At 31.7% G+C, this 25,486-nt stretch overlaps 1 protein-coding gene across 10 annotated transcripts in view; it reads right to left on the minus strand.

Annotated features, from left to right (window-relative positions):
• Positions 1 to 25,486, minus strand: part of Cntln (centlein) — a 365,014-nt gene that overhangs the window by 170,866 nt on the left and 168,662 nt on the right. Inside the window, exon 9 of one of the 10 annotated variants that reach the window (XR_007104992.1) lies at positions 1,924 to 2,100. The exons of the other annotated variants lie outside the window; for them this stretch is intronic. The gene's annotated coding sequence lies outside the window, so the exon portion shown is untranslated. The remainder of the gene's footprint in view (positions 1 to 1,923; positions 2,101 to 25,486) is intronic. 10 annotated transcript variants of the gene reach the window in all.

Below are 25,486 nucleotides of genomic sequence, written 5' to 3' on the forward strand. Positions count from 1 at the left end.
TGGTTTATTTTTCTGCCTTTATTCTTTGACTCTATTAAACATTTTCTTCAAAGTGTTGATTTTATTGTACTGTTATCTTAGATTACTTCATTACCTTGTTTGGAACATTAAAATACTTAAAGCATTTTTGTTACTGTAAGACTAAATTATTTTGCAGTATATTTCCTCCCTACTCTTAAATACTGTCCAAATTTTGTTCTTTTATTTTTCCTGCTAGTCTATAATCAAAATTTTGACATCTTACACATACTTCCTTTGATGAACTACCAAGCTAAACAATGTCAAAAGTTTCCTGCTCTTGTCTAGGTTTTCGTTAATAAAACAACGAAAGATATACCAACATCATTTGCTAAATAAATTCTGTATCATTTGTTGAAGGTAAAAGAAAAATTTAGATTAACATAGAAGAAACAATTTTAGTTTACTGGCATGTCCAATAAACAATCTAGTTGTCTTTTCAAAAGGAATTACCTAAATCATCAATGGATTACAAAACTATAGTTAAGAATATAAGATAATTTAATATTTTATTGAGAAGTTACAATGATAAATAAAATATTCATGCATAGATTAAATGTTCCAACAATTCACATTATCACTGAAATCAATACTTATTTATAATGCTATTCCTATTAATATTAATGATACTTATATTTCTAACAATAAAGGATATTTAGGTAGAATTCTTCCAAAACTCACAAAGCAACGTAAAGTACTATGAAAGTAATGATAACTCAAATTCACAGAGGAACCAGAAAGAGTAGAAATAAATAATATGGTTGTGATTGTTTTAAAATAATACTATTTTAATTCATTCAGATATTTATACATGTTAAATCATAATACATTCTTCATTTCCACAAAGTAACTTATATTGCTCCCATTTTCTTTTCTCTTTTATCACTTTTGATAGAAATATATTCACAAGAAGTAAATTTCTAAAACCAACCGTTTTTTAAAAGTGTAAGTAAAAGGAAGAGTCAACACTCTGTCTTATTGTCAAGGAATAAAGGGGCTATTTTTAGCAGTTCTTACTTTAATTCCAGTCAACTGTTTTCATAGAGGAATGTGGCCCACTACTGCTAGATGTACTGATTTTTCAAGAGAATCAAGGAGTTATGATTCCTAAGGGAAATCCCCAATTCTTTAAAGGTTGGTTAGACCCAATTTCTGACATCTGTAGTTAGAAAACATGGTGATGGAAGTATAATCTGATACAAATTTCTAAACAAGTTTTGAAATATGTACCACAGCTAATGAAAATGTACCACATCTTTGACTTAGCATTCTAATTACTCTGAGATCAAAGATGGAAAGATATCCATGATAAATTGAGAAAAGCAAGGAAGAAAGGCTTCATTATACTATATAGATATAGATTGCACCAAACCTGCACAGGAAAAAAAGAAAAAAAACTTAAAATTACAGTGTTATTTCAATAAATGGAATGATTGTATGTGAATTATACTTTATACCTATCTGAATTTCTTTAACTTTTTTTACAGTGAGCATGATACTTAATGTGTTTCAAAGTATAAATATTTGTTTTTCCTACAAGTTAAATGAGTAAAAGTACTTAGTAAAATTTTCAGTAGAAGAAACTAAATTCTCTTCATAATATCATCACTCCGAATTCCTACAGATAAGTTTGGAACTTTAAAAGAAACAAGCATTATAATTTTTGTCCGCTAACCTGTATTTTTAAATTAATGACTATTTTTAAAACAGTTTTACATGTACAGAAAAATTTAGCTGGTAGTATATATAGTTCTCTTATACCTTTCACTTCTACCCACCCAGTTTCCCCTACTATTACCATCTTAAATCAGCATATATGGCACAATGGTTATAATTAATTAACCTTTATTCATACATTATTATTAACTAGAGTCCATAGTCTACTCAGATTTTCTTAGTTTTTACCTAATGTTCTTTTTCTGTTTCGGCATCTCAACTAGAATTCATTACTATTAGTTGTCATGTCTCCTTGAGCTCCTCTTGGAAGTACCAGTTTCTCAGAATTTCCTTATTTTTGATGAGCTTGACAGTATTTTGTAGGATGCCTCTGCTTTGCAATCTGATGTTTTTCTCATGATTACACTGTGGATGTGAGTTTTAAGGAGGAAGATAATAGAGGTAAAGTATCATTTTCATCACATGATATCACAAGTACTTTATTAGTTCATTTTCCATTGCTGTAACAAAACACCTGAAGATGGGTCCTTTGTAAAGAAAAGAGCTTTATTTAATACTCAGTTTTGGAAGCTGAAAGTCCAAACAATATAGTACCAATTTTGGAATGGGTCTCCTTGACTACAGGAAATCATAGCAGATGGCATCGTGGTGGAAGAACATGTGAGAAGGAAAGATCACATGATAAGACAAGCAAGAGCACGAGAGGAGTCCAGGTTGTTTTTTTTTTTTTAACAACTCTCACTTTTTCATGAACTAATTGAAGGGATTCCACAAGAACTAGACCAATTCCTTCCAAGGGCAGTGCCCTCAGTGACTTAGATTTCACTAGGCCCCATTTCTTAAAAGGTCTTACCACTTCTTAACTTGCCCACACTAGAGACAAAGCTTCTAACATATGAGTCCAGTGGAGAAAGACAATAACCAAACCACAGCAGACATATATTTATCAACGTGATTTATGACTGTCAATATTGACCTTGATCACCTGACTGACGTAGTATTTATCAAGTTACTCTATTGTGAAATGTTCCAACCTTATTTGGTTAAAACAAACAAACAAACAAAAACTTAATCTACATTAATATATACACACATATATACACAAATTTTTAATATTTATTTGATACTATGGATTGAAGCCAGGGGCACTTAACCACTGAACCACATTCCCAGTCATTTTTTAATTTTTTTATTTTTTGTTTATTTTGAGACAGAGGCTTGCTAAGCTTCTTAGAGGGCCTATTTAAGCTGTTGAAGCTGGCTTTGAACTTGTGATCCTCCTGACTCTGCCTCCCCAATGGCTGGGATTATAGATATAATTTTTAACCGTAAATAACATACTATGAAGATATATGTCTATTCCTACAGATCTACATATGTTTTTGTATATCTCTGTTCTTTTAAGGGTTATTCATACCTCTAGCAAAACCAAATTACCCAATACTCCTCTCTATACAAGTTCATTTTATTGCCCTTAAAATCCTACAACATATTTTAAAAAACTAACTTTTCTTGCTAATGATTATAATTTACAAATTTTTCTCTAATATTAAAAACTCTTGTGTTCCTTTTTAGTTTACATTTTTAAATACAATGGTATGGTGCTAGATCATTGTTAATTTGATAAGAAATGATCAGTGGAGTATGTGTCTAAAGGCCTCTGATAGGAAATAATCATCTTAATACATAACTTTCTTTTGGGGGGGGATACTGGGCATGCATTCTCAGGCCCTGTATAACATTTTTATACATTTCCCCTTTAATTAAAAGATCGTATGAAAGATACAGAAGTAGGTGAGGACCCATTAAGTGTTATGCCAATTACTACCTAAAACATGATACAACTTAAATATCTAGTCTTATTGCATTAAACCTAATGAACAGTGTATGGTATTACAGTGGAAGATGACTGAATATTGCTTGATAAATAAAAATATGATTTATAACTATAATAATTAAAAAGAATAGTATGTTAAATTGCTTTATCATATTAGTAAATTTTAATTAAATGCTTATTTCCTCCTATATTTAAGTTATTACTCCTTCCACATACTAGCATTTAGTGAAAAGTATTTAGTTCCTAGCATTACACACACATTATTTCACTTAAGAAATTTATAAATTCCAAACATCAACACAGAATGCAGTCCACCACAAAACAAAAACATTTCTAAAGGATGTTATTTAGAAATAAAAGAAAGTTTCCCTAATAGAACAGTTCACTAAAAACCAAGTACAGTTCAAATGTGTATATATGTGAGTGTGGGTGTGTGCAAAGTGTTTGTATACTTATAAAATATCTAACACACACACACACACACACACACACACACATATCAGAGAAACTGACAATCTGAATAACTGAAAAACAAATCCTTTTGAAAGACTACAGAATAAAATGTGTATGTTCTATATCATATTTTATATATACCATATATATAACTTCATATATGTCACATATATGACTTTCTTATGAAATACCTGAATCTCTGCAGGAACGTGACATTTTGCTTTTAGAAGAGTGAAAATACATATATTGCCAATTTATAAAACAAACACTCACTATTAGCTGAATCATCCATAATTTGAAAATGGATGACTTTAATAATAGTCATATATTTTTGAAAAGGGGGGAAATAATCAACATGATATTATAGATTAAAATAGCCTTATCATAAAGTTCACAAATGAATTAGTGTACCAGTTTAAATTTACACCTCACTCTTAGAAAGACTACTATATTGAGAAAGAGTTGTTTAATACTAACAATTTTATCTAGCACTTTCTTTTCAAAAGCATAAATATTTACATTTCTTTCATCCACTCACTTTTAACCCAACTATCATCAGATTGCATTTAGAGATCACAAAGTAAAATAATTATGTAGGTAAATCTTAAAATATCAACACTGTCTCTCATAAATACCATCCAAATCTATAGCAAAATTCAATACTATAGTCACTCAAATTTAACTTCCCTTTTTTATCTAAACACTTCTATGGTACAGTCAAGTTAGTGAAGAGCAAAATAAATGGGAAAATTAGTTTCATAACTTTAACTCCTCACACAGTACACAGAATGTAACACTGAATAGGTTATACATGGATGTTTTATTGCTTAAACTTGAATCCAGTGAATAACAACAGCATCTTTATTAGGAAAACTGAGCAATCACAAGCTAAGTATTTATTCTGCAGTATGTAAATATTGCACTGCACAGACAAAAATTAGTGATATTTATATGTCGCAGAAGAGTGTTTAGAGCGTTAGCTTCATCATCCGCTGTAGATTCCAATCTGAAGAATAAGCTAATCCTGGATGTATTTAAAAACTAAGAAAATATTGATTTTCCTACAGATAACTTTTTACCTTAAATAGCAAAATGAAATACATTCATGTTTTTCTGCAATATGTTAAATAATCCTCTTCTTCCAGAATTTGCTAATCTGAATTATTTAAAATCTATGTTAATGGTATCCTAAAATGAATTTCTAGATTCAAGAATTAAATTTCCCTATGATATATCTCTAAATATGTGACTTTTGGGTACAATCCATTACTTATTATAATACATAGTCTTAAAGTTTTTTAAACACTTAACACTTATGTCACCAGTTTAAAAAAAAATCAAAATTTGGGCACTAATGTGGTATAAGCAAGGGACTATGCTTGTTATGCATTATCATCTCTATACATTAAAACCTCAATCATACTCAAACAAATTCACTAAAGTGTGGTTTTCAATCTGCTAACTATGCATTCCATAATAGCCTGTAATTATTAAAAACTGACAAGAAAGCTACGCCACCTGTGTTTATGTGCAGCCAGGTAATGAAAAAAACAACAACGCTGTCATCACCTCTCAATTCCTGATTGCATTATCAAAACTGTAGCCGAGTTTGGCATCTGGGTGTGACCTTGTTAACTGCTAGGGTAATTAAATTTATTCTATTGGGAAAAAGGATGATAAATTATTAGCAAGAAGATTTTGTTCACATTTTATTAAATTGGCCTGTCAAAGGGTTGGCCAAATTATCAAGGGCCTCATTTATTGGAGGCCAGCCATATTGCCACATCTGTTACAATTATTTATAATTTCAGCAGTTGAAAACCAACTGAGTTAGGCATCCGCCATGTAAAGTAATTTACAAATTATCTGATGAGGGAGTGTTTTAGCTTCTCCCTCATTTCTAGCCAGCAGAAAGCCGCGCTGTAATTACAGAACACGATTAGGTTCTTTGGGGAACTTAACTTGCACTCATAGCCATAGTAAGATGCAGCAAGAACATATGGAGGAGCTTGTGCTTCTACTCCCTGAAGCTCGTGACCCGCCTGCCGCTGAGCCCTTGAGTTGAATTTGAATGAGAGTGCCATGGCTAATGTTCTACACATGCACCATTTATGCCACAAAACAAATCGGATCACTGTTAATTATGAAGCAGCTATAATCAGGCCTTCACATCTGTGTAATGTGAAGCGCAGTAGGCTGTATTCCAATAATGTATGACTACCTTTGGGTCGCAAATTGCGAGCCATATTGCCTCAGTAGTAGTTTCTGAATTCAAAGTAACTCCTTTGATAAAAGCCCATCACATGGATATTTTTATCCAGCTTTATATGAAAAAAAGTCAAATCCACAAGCCTTTCTTTATCAGCTATTGACCAGAACAGTTAAAGCATATGGCACAAGTTCATTAATGAACAACACAGAACACTCTAATTTAATGAAACCACTTGAGCCATAAAAATCAGATTTAGTTAATTCCCTCTTTCCCATTTTTTTCACATTTAGTCTAAACCTATGATTCTACTTAATATTATAAGTTATCAGAACACAACACTTTTTATAAATTTATATGGAATATTAAAAGATCTTACCTTGTATTTTAAATAACCTTTAGAAAGAATGACTTTAATAGGTTTTATATTTTACAAATTGAATTCCATCAAAAACCTGATATATAAAATCATAAACTATTTGTTTTTAGAAAGTGAACCCTACCAGCTGTATTGTAACAAAAAAATACTCTTTATTCCATGAGAAAATTTTCCATGTAAAGACAGCTAAACAAGCTGCACCCAGATGGCAAACCAGCTACAGTTTAATTAATCCACTAAAAGCCATTCAGATTTCAGTAAGGGTAATGTAATTTTGAATAATAGTAGGGAAAAAAATCACTAAACATTCTTAAGTTTTATTATAGCGGCAAGAGAAATGCCACTATAGAGTAGTTAAAGTTGAGTTGCAGTTTCCATTATATATGCTAAAAATCTAGATTTTAATATCTTGGGCTGTTTTGTTCTTGAAACTTGAAGTAGGTTTAAAATATCAGAATATCTATTGGCAGTCTATATTTATTTTTCATGTAAGATAGTGGAGTTGTGTGGTTATAACTAGTTCAAATTTTGTAAATATAATGCACAAAGAGCTTTTGAAAAAGTTCAAGATTTATAAAAGATAACGACTTCAATTTTTTTCTTAAAAAAACTCCACTTATCAAAACTAAAAAAAAAATCCTAAAACAATTTATCAAAGCTAGAAATCATATTATTTTTATTGTTTTATTGTTAATTAAATCTGAAACTATCATGAAACCAATTTCCATATATTTATGTAGCCATGTCTACATATATATCAGAATTTAAAATGTTAACTAATAAATGTAATTAAAACAAGTAACAAATTACAAAGCAGTTTTCATTTAAAATAATGCTATAAATAAGGCAAATTTTTAAACAGTTTATAACTTCAAAACTCATTAAATATGGAATAAAATGATGAAATGCATAATTTTAAAGCACATTATTTATGACACCTTGTTCTAATATATTCAAAATTACTTTGATCCTGTAACAGAAAGATACCTAATGTAAAAGATTCATATTCTTCCATGTTGAAATGAGAAAAGTGTAATAGAAATTATAAAGTAAAAATCATAAAAAGTAAATAAAAACAAACCAATTATTAACTCTTGTATATTTCCCAATTGCAATATGACAACACTGATCAGTATTCTGAGCCCTAGTTATGCTATTATAATCTGATTTCCTCCCTGCCAAAGTAGAAATTAAATGACTTTAATTGATAACAAATAGTCACCAGCAATACCAGCCCCTCTGATTGGCAAAAGAAAACGAAGTTTACAACTACTGACATTTTTTTTTTTCTCCTTTGGTTTTTGGAAAATTGTACAAACTGAATCCAGTACTGTTAAAGAAAAGACAGCAGGACAGGCACAGTGATGCACACCTGTAATCCCAGTGAGGAGTGCAAGTTCAAAGCCAGCCTCAGCAACGTAGCTGAGGCCCTGTCTCAAAATCAAAAATAAAAGGGCTGGAATTGTTAAGCACCCCTGGGTTCAATCCCTGGACGCCTCTCCCCCCAAAAAAAGAATAGACAACAGAACATTTTAGTCTACATGTAACTATTTCTCACAAATAGATAATCCCTTTCAAAAGCTGATCCTATTCTTCCTACTTCCTACATAGTCCAATTATTACAAAGAATACTTAGTGATTATGAGATAAGTTAAATGGTTTTAGAACCAGGATGCATATTTTTTTCATATCTTCATTCAAAGAGCACTCACTGATCTTAGAATATCAACTACTAGAAAAAGCAGTAGGGATAAAAAGGATAAGACATCAACTTTCCTTGCTCTCATCTAGTTCACAGTCCAGAGAGGGAGAAAGACAGGGCGATAAAGTTAATATGTGCTAATGCATGAAAGAACTCAAGAAAAAGGATTCAGGAAAAAGTTCTCAACGATTATTCTAGGATTGAAACTAGAAGATCAAGAAAATTTTACAAGTAATCAAACTGAAAATATCTGTGATAAACATTGTGCAGAATTCATTGCCCTAACATGTATCTAAAAGGTAATATGTATCAGTAAGCAAACAAGATAAAAATACAACAGAACATTTACTAAAATTTTTTAAAAAACTGTATGAAAAAAGTGAAAAACCTCACTGATTTACAATGAGATGAAAAACAAAAGAATGAAATTGTTTTGAAAAACAAAATGTTGATTTTAAATAATAAATACTTGCAAAGGTATGACAAGTGGGCAATCTCATACACTGTAGAAGAAACAATACAACCTTGATGTACTTGAATATTGTTTAACATGGAATACTCAAAAATCTTAGGTTCATAGTCTTTGACAACTTTAAAGAATTTTTCTTAAGGAAACAACCAAAGATGAACATAAATACATGAATAAAAATGTTTACCATGGCATAAGAAACAGAGAAAATAGAAAAAAAAAAAAGAACTAATATAAGTTAAAGATCTCAGAGTAGGGAAATGCTTAGGTTCAAAAAAAGGTCCTTTCCTAGAGTATTAGGTAGTTTAAAAAAAAAAAAAACGACTTCAAATATGTTAGATCATGTTATAAAGAAGCAGGATACAAATATACTATATGACTCTAATTATACAAAATACACATTTCCATTTAGTTGGTACTCTTTTTACTTTGGGTCTAAGTCCACACATTCTTTAGGTCTTCACCAACATCTGGGGTTGAAGGAGAGGCCTAGCACTAGGTAGAGATCTCTCTATTCCTATTACAATGCCCTGTCATCATCATCATCATCTGCCTTAAATTCATTAGGACTAATCTTATCATCCCTTTTGTTCCTATTTATATGAGTTACCAAAAAGAGCCCTAACTCCTGTCAATTCTTATGGAATTAATCATACTCTTAATGCTAGCTGTGAATTACCTTTTAAAAGACAGAAACAAAAAATAACAAGAACAGAGAAGGTGTTTGTATATTTTACGTCAAAATGTCCAGGCAGATTTTTAAAAGAAACAAAAACACAAAGAGTATTCTGTCACCCTCCTACACTCCATTTTACCTTTTACAATTTGACATGGTTTGAACACTCATTCTCTATTCCATGTCCACTCAGCTCTTTATATTTTCCATCATGATGTGTTTCTGCACTGTGTTCTGAGTAATATTATCAGTTTTATATTCCAAGTTTCTAATTCTCTCTTTAACCCAATAACTTATTACATGAGGCATATTTACCTAGACCAGGTAGACAGTACAAGAAAGCAATGTAACGGACCAATATTATTTATAAACACAAACTTAAAAAAAACAAATAAAATATCAATAAAAAGAACTAAAGCATGGGCTGTTGTGGCTCAGTGATAGAGTGCTTGCCTAGCATGTGCGAGGCACTGGGTTCAATTCTCAGCACTGCATAAAAATAAATAAGTAACTAATAAAAATTTTTTAAAATTAAAGCAGTATAAGTATGAATGTCCAAGAATAAAAAGATTAGACATTTGATAAAATGTATAACCTATTCATGATATTAGTTTATCAGCTCATTAACCTGATAAAAGATTATTAATATGAAATTAATTCTAACTTTTCTCCATGATGAAATATCAGAATTCCCTTTAAATTAGGAAGAACATAAGGACACCCACTCACTACTTCCTCTCAACTTTTGTCTAATGAACTAAACAGAAATTGGTAAAAAAAAAAAAAATTAGAACTTTAAGAAAGAAAAAAAACAGACTTCATTTGCAGAAGATATAAATATCTACATAGAAAACCCAGGTGAATTTACAGAGAGAAAGCGAGATGGAAAAATTAGCAAAGTGGCTAAATATATGCTAAACATTTTTTAAAATTGAACTGTAATTCTACACAAAGAAACAAAAACTGTAACAGAAATGCAAGTAATTAAAATGCCAACAAAAATGTCAGCTACTCAGAGACCAAAGTAGTAAAAAGATATGTAAGACCTTTGTAGATAAAACTGTAAAATGTTATTTAAATACATTAGAGAAGACCTAAATTAAAGAAGACAAAGAATATTCATAGATAAAAAAGACTTATAATAGTAAAGATGTCAGTTCTGCTCAGAGTAATCTGCAAAGGTTTTGCAGGTAAGCTGATGGCAATTTCTTCAATATTGCATTGAAGAACAAATGGTAAACAAGATCCAAAATGCCATTGAAAAGTACTAAGGTGAGGATGCTTATCAAATCAGTTATTAAGGTGCATTATAAAGCTACAATAATAAGTAAGGTTGATGTCTCAAAGATTAAAAAAAATTACCCAATACAAATGAATACAGGGTCCAGAAATAAACCTATATGAATATGAACCATATATACATGCAATAATAAATCACATTTGGCACTATGTATTACTGAGAAAAAGTAATTATTTGCACAACAAATAGTACTTAGACAAACAAATATCCAGGTTTTATTAAAAGTTAAAATTTCTTTTTACACCAAACACAAAAAACAATCTCACACAGATTAAAGACTTACATGTATAAGTCAAAACTATGATACTTCAGATGAAAATAAAAGAAAATTTCTTTATGCTATCAGAATAAGGTAGGATTTTTAAAACAAAATATAATATACCCTAATTTAAAGGTTGAAATTTATCTATATTAAAAATAACTTCATTTTTGAAAAGTCAAAATAGCATAAGTAAAATTTAAAAAGCTACAAACAAGATCTCTGCAACCTGTACAATTGATAACTCAAAGTGCTGGCTGATGTCTATACTAATTTCTTCCTTTGGGAAATGGGCACATATTTCCCAATCTTCTTTGCAATTACATTCTATGTGGAAAAATAATTGTTCTGAACATGGGCATGCTGGTAAAATCAATATGTGCTACTTCTTGCTGTAATTAATAAAACCTCTTAGTGGGTCTTCTCTAGATTCTTTTCCATTTCTGGTTGGGTGGAATAAAAATGACCAAGGACCACAATGGGAGTCATGTTTCAGGCACCAAATCCAAAAGATGAAAGGAACTTATAAATTGAAAGCCCAAGTAATAGCCATTTTGGGTTGTCATAAAAGTAAGAAGTAAATTATTTTAAGGCACAGATATTGGAGATTATATATAACAGAAGTTGACATTATGTTAAAGAATATAATGATAAACATTAGTATTCAAAATAAAGAACTTCAATAAAAAGAAAAACATTTTAATTGAAAAATGGACACAAGGCACAGATATTTCACATAAATATAAAATGCTCAAGTTCATTAGGAATCAAAGAAATACAATATAAAACCAGAATGATATATCATTTTACCCTTTTAAGAACATACCAGGTACTGGGATACAGCATGATGGTAAAGCACAGCCTTAGCATATGTGAGGCCCTGAGTTCAAACCCTAGTACCAAAAAATTTAAAAAGAAAGGGAGAAGGAGAAGAAGGAAAAGAAGAACAGGGGAGGGAGAGGAGAAGGAGGGCAGCACATAAGAAGTCTATAATTTGAGACCAGTGGTCACTTTTGCAACAATTTGGCATTTCTTGTTGTCTTAAACATCTGCATATCGGTGATGGGTGATTTCAATTTTAGCAATAAATCTCAGAAAATGTCTTGCACATATGTGTCAGCAAACATGTATTAAAGTTCATGTCAGCAGTGCTTAAAAATTCCTATGGCTTTTGACAACACACAAAAAAGTTCATTGTTAAGAGGAATGCATAAATAGTCTTTGTTATGGTTTGGATGTGAGGTGTCCCCCAAAAGCTCACATGTGAGGCAATGTGAAAAGGTTCAAGGGAGAAATGATTGAGTGTATAAGAGTCTTAACCCATTCAGTGAATTAATCCCCTGATAGAGGGATTAAATGAGTGGTAAAGAAAGTGGTAGAATATGGCTGGAGGAGGTGGGAATTGGGGGCATGGCTTTGGGTATATATTTTTATCTGGAGGGTGGAGTCTCTCTCTGCTTCTGATCATGATGTAAACTGCTTTCCTCTGCCATACACTTCCACCATGATGTTCAGCCTCACCTCAAATCCCCAGAAATGGTGTCGGCCTTCTATGGACTAAGACCTCTGAAACTGTGAGCCCCCAAATAAACTTTTCCTCCTTTAAAATTGTTCTGGTCAAATCTTTAAGTCACAGTAGTAAAATAGCTGATGAAAACAGTATCGTTCTATTTGGGTTGATTTAACAAAATATTATAAACTGATTATCTTACAAAACAATTTATTCCCCATAAAGCAAGAGACTCAGAAGTTCAACATAGTGGGCTAGGAATATAGCTCAGTTGGTAGAGTGCTTGTCCTATAAACACAAGGCCCTGGTTCAATCCCCAGTACCACCAAAAAAAAAAAAAAAAAAAAAAAAAAGTTGTTCAGGATAAAAGTATCAGTAGATCTGGTATTTGGTAAAGGGCTCACTTTGTACCTCAAAGATGGTACTGTCTTGCTGTAAAACTCACATTGTGGAAGGGGTGAGTGGCCCTTCTCAGGCTCTTGTTGCAATCTCATTCAGGGAATGGCTTTCAACATAGGAAAAGGAGGGGGGGACATATCCATACTACACCACAAATTGTAGTTTAATCATACAATAGACATGTACACAACATAAAAAGAATTACAGGGCCACTGAACACAAAAGTGATTTAAAAATTTAAAAAAACCCTAGTCACACAGCAAGATATACATAGATGATGATATTTTGAAGGTTTAAATAAATACAAGGTTAATAGGCAGAAATTAATAAACACAAAATTCAAAAGAGTAATTTATCTGTAGGGGACAAAAGACAGGATTAGGGAGTAGCTTATAGGTAGCACCCAAAGTACTGGTAATAATTGCTAACAGGTACATAGATATTATTTATTCTTTTATAGGTTTCAAATATTTTGTAATAAAATTTTAAAAAGGATCACAACATAAGGGTAAACAACATAAAGAAAACTCTCCATAATGTAGGAAAGGAGGGAAAAGAGTATCTGTGAAAAGGAATAAAAATAAACAAGACTGGTTAAAATTTGCAACTCTGATCTTGTGATCCTTACACACATGGAGTGCATCTCATTCACAAGTAAATATAATAAATTTAAGGCTTAGGTTTCTCTCTTGTTCTATACTGGAAGATATTCCTCCAAGGCAATAAACTGAGCACTTCTGCCTGAAAAAGATAATCACTTTGAGATAAGACTAGGCAGTCATTCGGAATTCAGCTAGTTAAGAGCAGGGTGTTATGAAATCAAAGGTCACAGGTTTCAGTCCCATATGAACCAATTAGCTTTGCCCTTTTCTATGGCAGACTGTCAGCTCACCAATAATTCGAATTATAAGTGAGATCAGGAAAAAGGTAATATAAATCATCACCAACCCAGGATAAAGAAATCTCAAATTTACTAACATGACGTCAGAAGTATCTTTATTTTTATGATGATATTAAGACCCAACATTCATGATGTGCCCACAAAGTAATGCTTGATCTAATCTTCATAAACTTCCTATGTGGTAAATACTATCATAATAAGCATTTTTGTAAAATGATAAAATTGAGATGACATAGAGAAGTAACTTAGCCAAGTTCACAAAGATGTGATTAAGTCTGTAATCTAAACCCATGCATACTAACTGCAGAATTTACAAGTTCTTATTCATCTTTCTATAAATTTATCTCCCAAAAATCTGACATAAAAAAGGCACACTACAAGCAGTTGAAAAATTGTTAGAGACAGAAAAATGAAAGAATAAATTCTTCCTAACATTTTTCCCTCAATCCTATATTTCATTTGCTGCTTAGTTTAAGATATTTTCATTTTGATTGACTCATAACAATTGTACATATTTATGCGATACTGAATGAAATTTCAATATGCATATATAATGTGCAATAACAGATCAGGCATATCTATTACCACAAACACCTTTCTTTGTGTTGGCATCATCCAAAATCCTTTCTGCTAGCAATTTTGAAATAGTCCATTAATTGTCAACCATGGTTATGCTACTAACAGAATAGCTCCAATCCAAACACATCCCTATACCTATTACCTATTACTATCCTCCATCTCCCCTCCCCCACTCCTTTCCCAGGCTCTGTTAACCACTATTCCATTCTCTTACTTCTTTGAGATCTATATTTTAGATGTTCACATTTAGCTTTTTTCACATTGAGGTCAAAACATATAGTATTTGTCTTTCTGTGCCTGTCAGTTCATTTAACATGTTTTCTAATTCCATACATGTTACTGCCAATGACAGTTTCATCTTTTGTAGATGAATAACATTCAATGTGTTTATGTACATTTTATTTATCCATTTATCTGTTGTTGAACACCTAGGTTGATTCTATAACTTAGCTATTTGAATAATGCCACAATAAACATGTAAGTGCTTATGTCTCTTCAATAAATTAATTTCAATTCCTTTGAACGTATACAACAAGTAGGATTGCTGACCATATGGTAGCTCTATTTCTAGTGTTTTAAGGAACCTCTATACCATTTGCCATTATGGCTATACTAGTTTATATTCCCACTGACAGTGTATGAGAGTTTCCCTTTCTCCACTTTGTTTGTTTTTATTGTACCAGAGATGGTTGAACCCAAGGGTGCTTAACCTGTGAGTCACGTCCCAATGCATTTTATTTTTTTAATTTTGAGACAGGGTCTCACTAGGTTGATAAGTCAATCCTCTTGCCCTTCAATCTTCCAAGTCACTGGGATTATAGGGATGTGCCATCTTCTTGCTAGCATTTTTTTGTTTTCTTTTGGCATATGCTTGGTCATTTTTATGTCCTCATTTTTGAGAAATGTCTACTCAGATCATTCACCCATTTTAAAATCATTTTAAAATGTATGTTCTGTTGTTTGAATTCCTTATGTATTCTAGAAATTAATCCTTTATTTGGATGAATAGTTTGTAAATATTTTCTTCTATTCTCTAGAATGTCTAACAGAGTAAATTGCTTTACTCTTAATTTTTTCCTTTGCTATACACATTTTAAGTTTGATATAATCCGATTTGTCAAATTTTTGCTTTTGTTGTCTGTGCTTTTGGGCTATAACCAAAATATCTTGGCCCAGATCAATGTCTTAAAATATATTCCCTAATATCTTAAAACATTTCCTCTATGTTGTCTTCTGATAGATTCATAGTTCTGAGTTTTACATTTAAGTCTTTGATCTAGTGTAAACTGTTTTTGCAAATGGTGATAGATGGGAATCTAGTTTCTGCCTATGGATATCCAGTTTTCTCAGTATCATTTATGGAAGAGAATTTTCTTTCTCCAATATGTATTGTTACTGCTTTTGTCAAAAATCTAAACTATTACGTGTGTGTGTGTGTGTGCATGCACATGTTTTCAGGATAGTATATTGATTTACTTTGCTCTTTGTGTTTGCTTTTATGCCAGTATCATGCTGTTTTACTTAACATAGCTTTGTATATACTTTGAAATCAATTAATAATGCCTCTGGCTTTTTTTTCTTTTTGCTCTAGATTGCTTTGGCTATTTGGAGTTTTTGTGATTCCATATAAATTTTAGGAATTTTTTTTCCTGTTTCTATGAAAAATGTCATTGGTATTTTCATAGAAATTGCATTGAATTTGTACACTCTCTTTGAGCAGTATAGACATTTTAACAATATTAATTATTCCAGACAGGAATAGGGGCTGTTTTTTGTTTTCTCCATAATTTATTTCACTTGTTTTCTAATTTTCATACTGATAACTCACTTCCTTGGTTAAATTTATTCCTAGATATTTCATTTCTTTTGTTTTTGTAGCAATTGTGAATGGAATAGCTTTCTTGATTTCATTCTTAGCAATTTCATTACTGGTGTATTTTTTAACATTGCTAATTTTTATGTTGATTTTGTATCTTGCAATACTACTGAATTAATTTATCAATTCTTTCTGGCTTTTGGTGGAATCTTTAGGCTTTTCAATATAAAAATCGTGTTACTGTCAAATAGGTATAATATGACGTCCTTTCCTCTTGGATGCTCTTTAATTCTTCCTTTTACTTTACTGTTTTAAGACTTCTAATACTACACTGAATATAAGTAGTAAAAGTGAACATCCTTTGTCTTGTTCTTTTTTAAATTTATTTATTTTATTTTCACAGACTGTTTTTGATTCATTGTATACAAAGGGGGAACATCATTTCTTTTCTATGTTTGTGCATGATGTAGATTCATATCATTTCTGTAATCATACATGTACATAAGGAAATGATGTCTGTCTCATTCCACCATTTTTCACATCCCCACTCCCTCTCATTTCCCTCTACATAATCTAAAGTTCCTCCATTCTTCTCTCGCCTCCCACCCTCTGTCCCCATTATATATCATCTTCCACTTATCAGGGAAAACATTTGGCCTTTGGTTTTTTGGGATTGGCTTATTTCACTTAGCATGATATTCTCCAATTCCATCCATTTATCTGCAAATGTCATAATACTATTCTTCTTTATGGCTGAGTTCTTAACCTCAGAAGAAACAATTTTAGTTTTTTCCCTACTCAATATCAGGTTGGCCTTGTGTTTGTTATATACAGCCTACACTGTATTGAGATGCATTTCTTGCACACTTCATTTTTCTAAAGGTTTTTATCATGAAGGGATGTTGAATTTAATCAGATGTCTTTCCTTCATTCATTGAGATGATCATGTCTTTTTTTTTATCTTTCATTCTGTGTAGTGATGCCTGACATTTATTGATTTTCTAATATTGAACCATCCCTGGTATAAATCTCACTTGGTCATGTTATATAATCTTTAAGTGCTGCTGGATTTAATTTAGTAATATGATGTTGAAGATTTTTATATCTATGTTCATTAGAGATACTGGAGTTAGTTTTGTTTGGTTTTGGTTTTGTTTTTGCTGTGTCTTTGTCTGGTTTTGGTATCAGGGCAATGCTGAACTTGTATAATGAGTTTGGAAGTGTTTACGCCCTTTCAAACTTTGAAATAGTTTGAGAAGAATTGGAATTAATTATTTAAAGCTGTGGTAAAAGTCACTGAAACCACCAAGTCTTTTTTGAAGACTTATTATTATTTTGATTTTGTTATTTTTTGGTCTGTTCAGATTTTTTGCATCTTCATGCTTCAGTTTTCTTGGTTATGTGTGTCCAGAAATTGATCCATTACTTTAAGATTTTCAGATCTGCTGACATATAATTGTTCACAGAAATCCCTACCAAGCCTTTCTGATCCTACAGTATTGGTTATAATATCTCTGCTTCCTCTTTGATTTTATTTATTTGAGTATTCTCTCTCCTCTTGACTTGGACCAGTCTAGCTAAAGATTTGTTGATTTATTTGTTTATCTTTTCAAAAAGTTAACTGATTGCTTCCTTAATCTTTTTTGGTCTCTATTTCATTTATTCTATGATCTTTGTTATTTCTTTCTTCCTATGAAATTGGGGTTTCATTTTTTCTTGTTTTTCTATTTCCTTGAGTTATTAACATTAGGCCATTTATTAGAAATCTATTTTTTTGATGTAGGCACTTAGTACTATTAAATTCCCCTCTTTATACTGCCATTGTAATAATCCACACATTTTGACAGGTTATATCTTCATGTTCAATTGTTTCAAGAAATTTTTAAATTTCCCTTTTGGTTTCTTCATCGATCTATTGGTTATTCTACAGAATGCTGTTTAATTGCCATATATTGATATAATTTGTAACATACCTTCTATTGTTGATTACTAGTTTTAATCTACGGTGCTCAGAAAGGACACATGCTATGATTTCAATTTTGTTGAACTTGTTTTGTGACCCAGTTTATTTTCTATGCTGGAAAATGTCTGATATGCTGATGAGAAAAATGTGTTAAGTCCCTTTGGTCCATTTTACAGTTTAACTCTATTTCCTTGAAGACTGTTTTGTCTGGATAATCTATCCATTGTTGAAAGTTGGGTGTTAGAGCCCCAACTATTATTGTATTGGAGTTCATTTCTCCATTTAGGTTAATACTGTTTTCTTTACATGACTGGGTCTTTCAGCACAAGAGATACATATATATATGCACACGCATATATATAGTGTATGCATAATGTGTATATATAGATTATATACATATACAAAAACATAATGATGTATCATATATACACATTGTATACATATTATATACATATGTATAAATTATACATACAGTATATACCTATTTAATGATGTATCATATATACATTTTATATATATATATATACATAAACACATAAGCACACATAATGGTTAGTCTCTCCTGGGATTGATGCCTATATCGTTATACATTTAACTTCTTTTTATCTTTTTGCTGTTTTTAACAAAAAAACGCTTTTTTTTTTTTTCTGGTATTGAGGATTGAACCCAGGGCCTTGTGTTTGCAAGGCAACTACTCTACCAACTGAGCTATATCCCCAGCCCACAAAACTATTTTATTAACATAAGTCTAGCTATAGTTTCTTACTTTTGGTTTTCATTTGCATGGTATATCTTTTTCCATCCCTTAATTTTAATTGAATGTATGTCTTTACTGGTGAAAGATGTTTATTTTTGTTTTGGAATGTGATTTTGTTTTGTGTTTGTACTGAGTATTGAATCCAGTGGCATGCTATCACTGAGTCACATCTCCAGTCCTTCCCCCCCACCCCCCGACAAGTCTTGGTAGATTGCTGAGGGTCTTGCTAAGTTGCTGAGACTGGCCCTGAATTTGTGATTCTTCTACCTCAGTCTCCAAGTCCATGGAGTAAAGAAAGTTTCTTGAGGACAGCATATCACTGGGTCATGCTTTTCTCATCTATTCAGCCTATTCCTTTTAATTGGGGGTTTTAATATATTTACATTAAAGTTTATTATTTATGAGAAAAAATGCACTTCTGTCATTTTGTTAATGTTTTCTAGTTGTGAATATTCCTTGATCTTTCTTTATCTTCTATTGTTCATCTTTGTGGTTTGGTAGTTTTTACAAGGTTTGTCTGTATTAATAATGCTTGATTCTCCTTCTTGTATATGCATTCTACCAGTAAATTTTGAACATTTTGTTTATGTTAGCTTTTCATTACAGTGAAAAAATACCTTAGAAATACAACTTAAAGGATGAAAGATTTATTTTTCAAACTTTCAGAAATTTCAGTTCACAGTTACTTAGTCCCACTGCCATGGGTTTGTGGTGAGGCAGAACACTGTGGTACAGAGCACATGGTGGAGCAAAACTGCTTACCTTACATTGGGCATGAAGGACAGAAATAAAGAGGAAAGATCCAGAGACAAAATATGTCCTCAAATACATACCCACAGTGATTCACATCTTCCAACAAAATCTCTCTTCCTAAAGTTTCTACCATTTCCCAATACTGCCACCAGTTTCAAATATAAGCTTGTTTGAAACCAGCAGGTCAGTCTGCTGGTGTCAAATTCTGTTTTTGCTTATGTTGAAAATAATTTATTTATTCTTCATTTCTGAATGATAGCTTTCCTGGGTAACCACTGACTTTTTTTAATTAATCAATATGTTATCATTGTATCAGCTGCAACAGTCTGAACTGGAAACATGCTATAAATGCCCAATCTCAGATCCCAGTCTAGATCTACTTAATAAGAATCTGTTTTAAAGCAACCTTTAAACCTACAGGTGACTTGGATGCATATTAAACTATGAGAAGCTTTTATCCAGACTATTCTCAATATCCTAGATATAACTCTAACTTTCTACCTTTAGCCCTATTCCAATGCATTTATGATAAGAAACTAGAAATTATTTAATAATTTTCAAACTAGCATACACCATTGTTCCTGTGAAAGTTTTGGCAGTCTCCTCTGAAAATACACTCATGAAAAGCTGCTTTCAACAAAGCTCCCATCTGACAAATATGTTTATTATAGTGTATTTTATAAATAATGATATCCCTATCTCTATTCCTATCTGTAAGATTTATAAGAACAGAAACCCTACTGTACATCTTTGTATATCCTGCCACTGACTACCTAGAATACAGAGGGAAATTACTAAATATTGACTGTACAATAGAATGAATGGATAAGTGATGGATGGAAGGAAGTGAATCCAGCTGGACTGAATCTTAAGGAAGAATTACAGTGCTGACCTCACAAAGATTATAGTACTAATTGGTAGAAATCCTAAATCATATATTTCTCTTCATTCCTACTTCTCAAATTCAAGACTTTCATCTCTCTCCTGTACCTAACATCAGTGTCCTCTTAGTTGTTAGGAAACACAGACAAGTATCCTTTTTTGCTTCACAAACCACAATCCATCATTCAGGGTGTTTACACATCAAAGTCCTGAATTAATTCTTACTACTTCCTTTCTTCTCACAATTCACATATAAGCCATCATCAAATTTTGTTGCCCCTACCTTTGAATTATTTCAGAATCCAACTATTTCTCACAACCTTGTTCCACCTGTAATACTACAACTGCATCTTCAATTTGTTTATCAGGTCCCTCCTATCTCTTTGTGCCTTTTCCATGTTGGAGTCAGGATACCTTTAAAGCATTAAGTTAGATTCACCATTCTTCTGATTAACCACTCCAAAAGATTCCACACTGATGATAATTATATCCCTGTCTCTATTCCTATCTGTAACATGAATGCCTATCTGTAACATGTTCCTATAACATGAATGCCTTTCTATCGCAATCTTATAGTGACTTAAGGCCTTCGAGACCTGCCTCACATCTACCTCTATGAGATCACCTCTAACTCCTCTCCTCATAGCTATCTTGATCTAGACACACTGGATTCCTTGCTAGGCAAACTCTTATGTCATAACCTTTGTGTTTGTTACCCCTGCTTGGGATGCTTTTCCCTGAGATACCTAAGTAGTTCACTTTCTCTAGATTTCTTTCAAATGTCATCTAATCAGAATGGCTTTCTCTCACTACCATGTACAAAGCAGGACCATCATTCTTCATTAGACTCTATCTCATAAAATAATTATTATCCTTTGACATCTGTTTGATATCAATTCTTTGACCTGAAAGTATGCTCTATGAGTACAAAAACCTTACATTGCACCCTGATGTTTCTTTACCACCAAGGACAGTACCTAAAAAGTAACAAGATATCAATATTTGTGGAATATATACAGATATACTAATTGAGTTTTGTCTAACTGTTTGGTTCCTGCATTTTACTACATATTTAAAGAAAATAAATTTAATTCATTAAAACTCAACTTCTAATTCAAAATTTCTATCTTTAAATATCTATCTTTTCTGCATAACCTAAAAAACATTATTTAATCAGTTAAAAAAAGTATTTTTTTAAGATCACTAGCTACATAAAGGTTTGTATTCAGATAAAAACACATAGCAACATCCAAATAAATTTCATTCATATCATTTTCAAACTCCAGTAAAAATAGGGCAGGAATAGAAAATAATTTTCAGTTTTCTCTTTCATCTCTGCCTGAATTATCTTAAACTTGAATGCAAATACAAAGCAACTTGAATGCAAATACTAAGCTGACCTGGCCTGAAAACATTTATTTAATAGCAATATTCAATATACCATAAGCTATTTTGTACCTAATATTTATGAAAAGCACAAAAACGTGTTCTACACATTTATGCATAAACTTATTGTAAATATATCTAAAATTTCTACTTTAACTACCTTACCAATACATCTAATGATTAATTTAAGAGAACACACATACACACACACACACACACACACAATTTCTTATAAAGAGACCAAACAATCAGCAGAACCAAACTCAAAGATGAACCAAATATTGGAGCTATTAGACATGGGTTTTAAAATAACTATGATTAACATGTTACAGGACCTGGTTGGAACAGTAGACAGGATACAAGAACAGATGGAGAATATTATTCAGAAATAAAAACTATATTAGTCAGATGGAAATGCTAGGAAAAAGCTAAAATATCAGTTTCATTTAACAATTGAACATGAAGGGCTGAGGGTGTAGCTCAGTGGTACAGTGATTGCCTAGCATGCACAAGAACCTGAGTTTGATCCACAGCAATACACACGCATGTGCACACACAAATCAGAGATGAAGAATTCCTCTGACTAGCACAGGAAGACACAAGGCACAAGTAAGGAAAGAATCACAAACTCAAATACAGTCTAACAAAAAAATGACACACAAAAAGTCAGAAAAATCACAACATTCAAGAGTTCTGAAACAACAGCAAATGGTTTAATATATGTGTAACTGAGAACCCAGAAAGAGAATTTAAAAATTTTTGAAGAAATAATGGGCAGACTTTTTCCAAGAATAATGAAAGAATCACAGATCCAAAAATTACAGAGAACCATAAAGAAAACAAACATGAAAGAAGGGGAGGGAGAGAGAGATCATGAAGTTATAGTCTTGTTGATAAAAAAAAATAGTGTCTTGGAGATAGATAGAAAAAATTATATATACAATAGACTAATGGTAAAATTACACCCAATTTCTCATCATAAATTATGCAAACCCAAAGACAAAGACACACCTTTAAATATTAAGGAATCTTTTTCTTCTGAGTTCAAAGACTACTGCATTATAAACTCATTGTAATCTGTGCTAACAGGCATATAATGTATAAAGATATAGTTTATGACAATAAGAGATAAAAACTGGGGAAGAAACAGAGATATAAAGAGCAAAGTGTAAGACTATGGAATTTAAGTTCATACAGATCCAATAAAATTGTTAAAAATTAAGTTGTTAATTATAATCCCTTAGAGTAACACTAAGAAAAGAACTAAATATATGTTTATTCTCCTTAAGTCTATCTGTGATGTTTGCACTGGTGAGTCTTTCATTATTGGAAAATTATTGCCCGTGTCTCTTAAATATTTCATATACAAAGAGCCATATACATATAAACTACATGGCACAAGCTGATGAAAATGCCACATTAGCAAACATCTATTACAAAAAACAAAAAAAGATGTAATGGAGGGGAAAAGAAACAACACAAACCAAATACATATACATATAAACACCAAAATGGCAGATTTTCCTCCTGTCTTATCATAAATTAGATTCAATGTATATGTATTAAATCCTCAAATAATGATTTACAAATCATAATTCAACCATATGGTGCCTACACCAAATACACTTTGGATTTAAATACCCAAATAGGTTGAATGTAAAACGTGAAAAAAGATACAATAGGCAAACAGTAAAAGAAAGTGGGTGTTAACTGTATTAAAAGCATCAAACAAAACACACTTTAAAACAAATACTGTCAATAAAGATAAAGGACACTTTAAGCACAAGAAGTGAAATCAAGGGCTAGGATTGTAGCTCAGTGGTAGAGTGCTTGCCTAGCATGTGTGAGGCACTGGGTTCAATCCTCTGCACCACATAAAAATAAAAAAATAAAATAAAGGTATTGTGTCCATCTACAACTAAATACACACACACACACACACACACATATATACACACATACATATATATGAAGTAAAATCAAGAATCAATAAATGGGACAGTGTCAAACTAAAAAGCTTCTTCACAGCAAAGGAAACAATCAAGACCATGAAAAGAGAGACTACAGAATGTGAGACAGTCTTTGCCACCTGCACCTCAGATAAAGCATTAATCTCTAGGATATACAAAGAACTCACAAAACAACACCAAAAACCCAAATAACCCAATTAATAAATGGACAAAGGAAATGAACAGACACTTCACAGAAGAAATATGAATGGTGAACAAATATATGAAAAGTGTTCAACACCTCCAGTAATTAGAAAAATGCAAATTAAAACCACTGAGATTTCATGTCACTCCAGTTAGAATGGCAATTATCAAGAATACAAGTAACAATGAAAGTTGGCAAGGATGTGAGGGAAAATGTACACTCATACATTGCTGGTAGAACTGAAAATTGATGCAACCTCTCTGGAAAGCAGTAGGAGATGCCTCATAAAATCTGTAATGAACCCACCACTATCCCACTCCTCAGTACATACCCACAGGATTTGAAACAAAATACTACAATGATGCAGCCACATCAATGTTTATAGCAGCTCAATTCCCAATAGCTGAGATATGGTACCAACCTAGGTACCTTACAACAGATGAATGGATACAAAAATTTGTTTTATGTACCCAATGGGATATTAGTCAGTCATTAAAATGAATGACATTTGTGTGCCAGAAAATGGAAAGATCTGGAGACTATCGGGCTAAGTGAAATAAGCCAATTCCTAAAAACCAAAGGTCAAATGTTCTCTCTGATATATGAATGCTAACATACAACAAGGTGTGTGTGGGGGGTGGGAGTTCAGTAGATTAGATAAAGGGAAAAAAAGGGAAGCAGGGACAGGAAATAGGAAAGATAGTGGAATAAATCTGATATAATTTTGTTATGCACATATATAAATACACCACAGTGAATCTCTACCTCATGTGTAACCACAAGAACTGGGTAACTAATCAGAAGAAAACGTATTCCACATTTGTTTAAATATGTCAAATTATACTCTACTATGATGTATAACTAAAAAGAACAAATAAAAAATAAAAATAAATAAATAAAAAAGATAAAGGATACTTTATAATGTAAAAATGGTCAATTTACCCAAAAGAGAGAACAATAATAAATATGAATGTACCTAACACAGAACTAAAATATACACAAAGAAAAAACTGACTGGATTAAAGAGAGAAACCACAAATCATAACAGATAAAACAAGAAGACCAAAGATCAGCCGGGAAATGCAAGGCTTGAAGAATGCCACAAGCCAATAAAACCTAAAGAGAGGATAGAATTGAAAAGAAAAATAGATAAATCTACAGTTACAGTTGAATCATTCCATCTCTCACTAAAGAAAAATAGACAAATCTAGTTATAGTTGAATAATTCCACATATCTCCCACTAACTGACAGAAAGAAGCACAGATAATCTGTAAAGACATAGAAGGGCTGAGCAACGATATCAACAAATTTGATGTAAATGACATTTATAGAATATTTTATTCACAAAAGTAGAATAAAACATTTCATTCAAGAATTTAGTAGACAGATCTAGGCACACCTATAGT

The sequence above is a fragment of the Sciurus carolinensis genome, chromosome 14, assembly GCF_902686445.1.
Source record: "Sciurus carolinensis chromosome 14, mSciCar1.2, whole genome shotgun sequence".
NCBI classification, from domain to species: domain Eukaryota; kingdom Metazoa; phylum Chordata; class Mammalia; order Rodentia; family Sciuridae; genus Sciurus; species Sciurus carolinensis.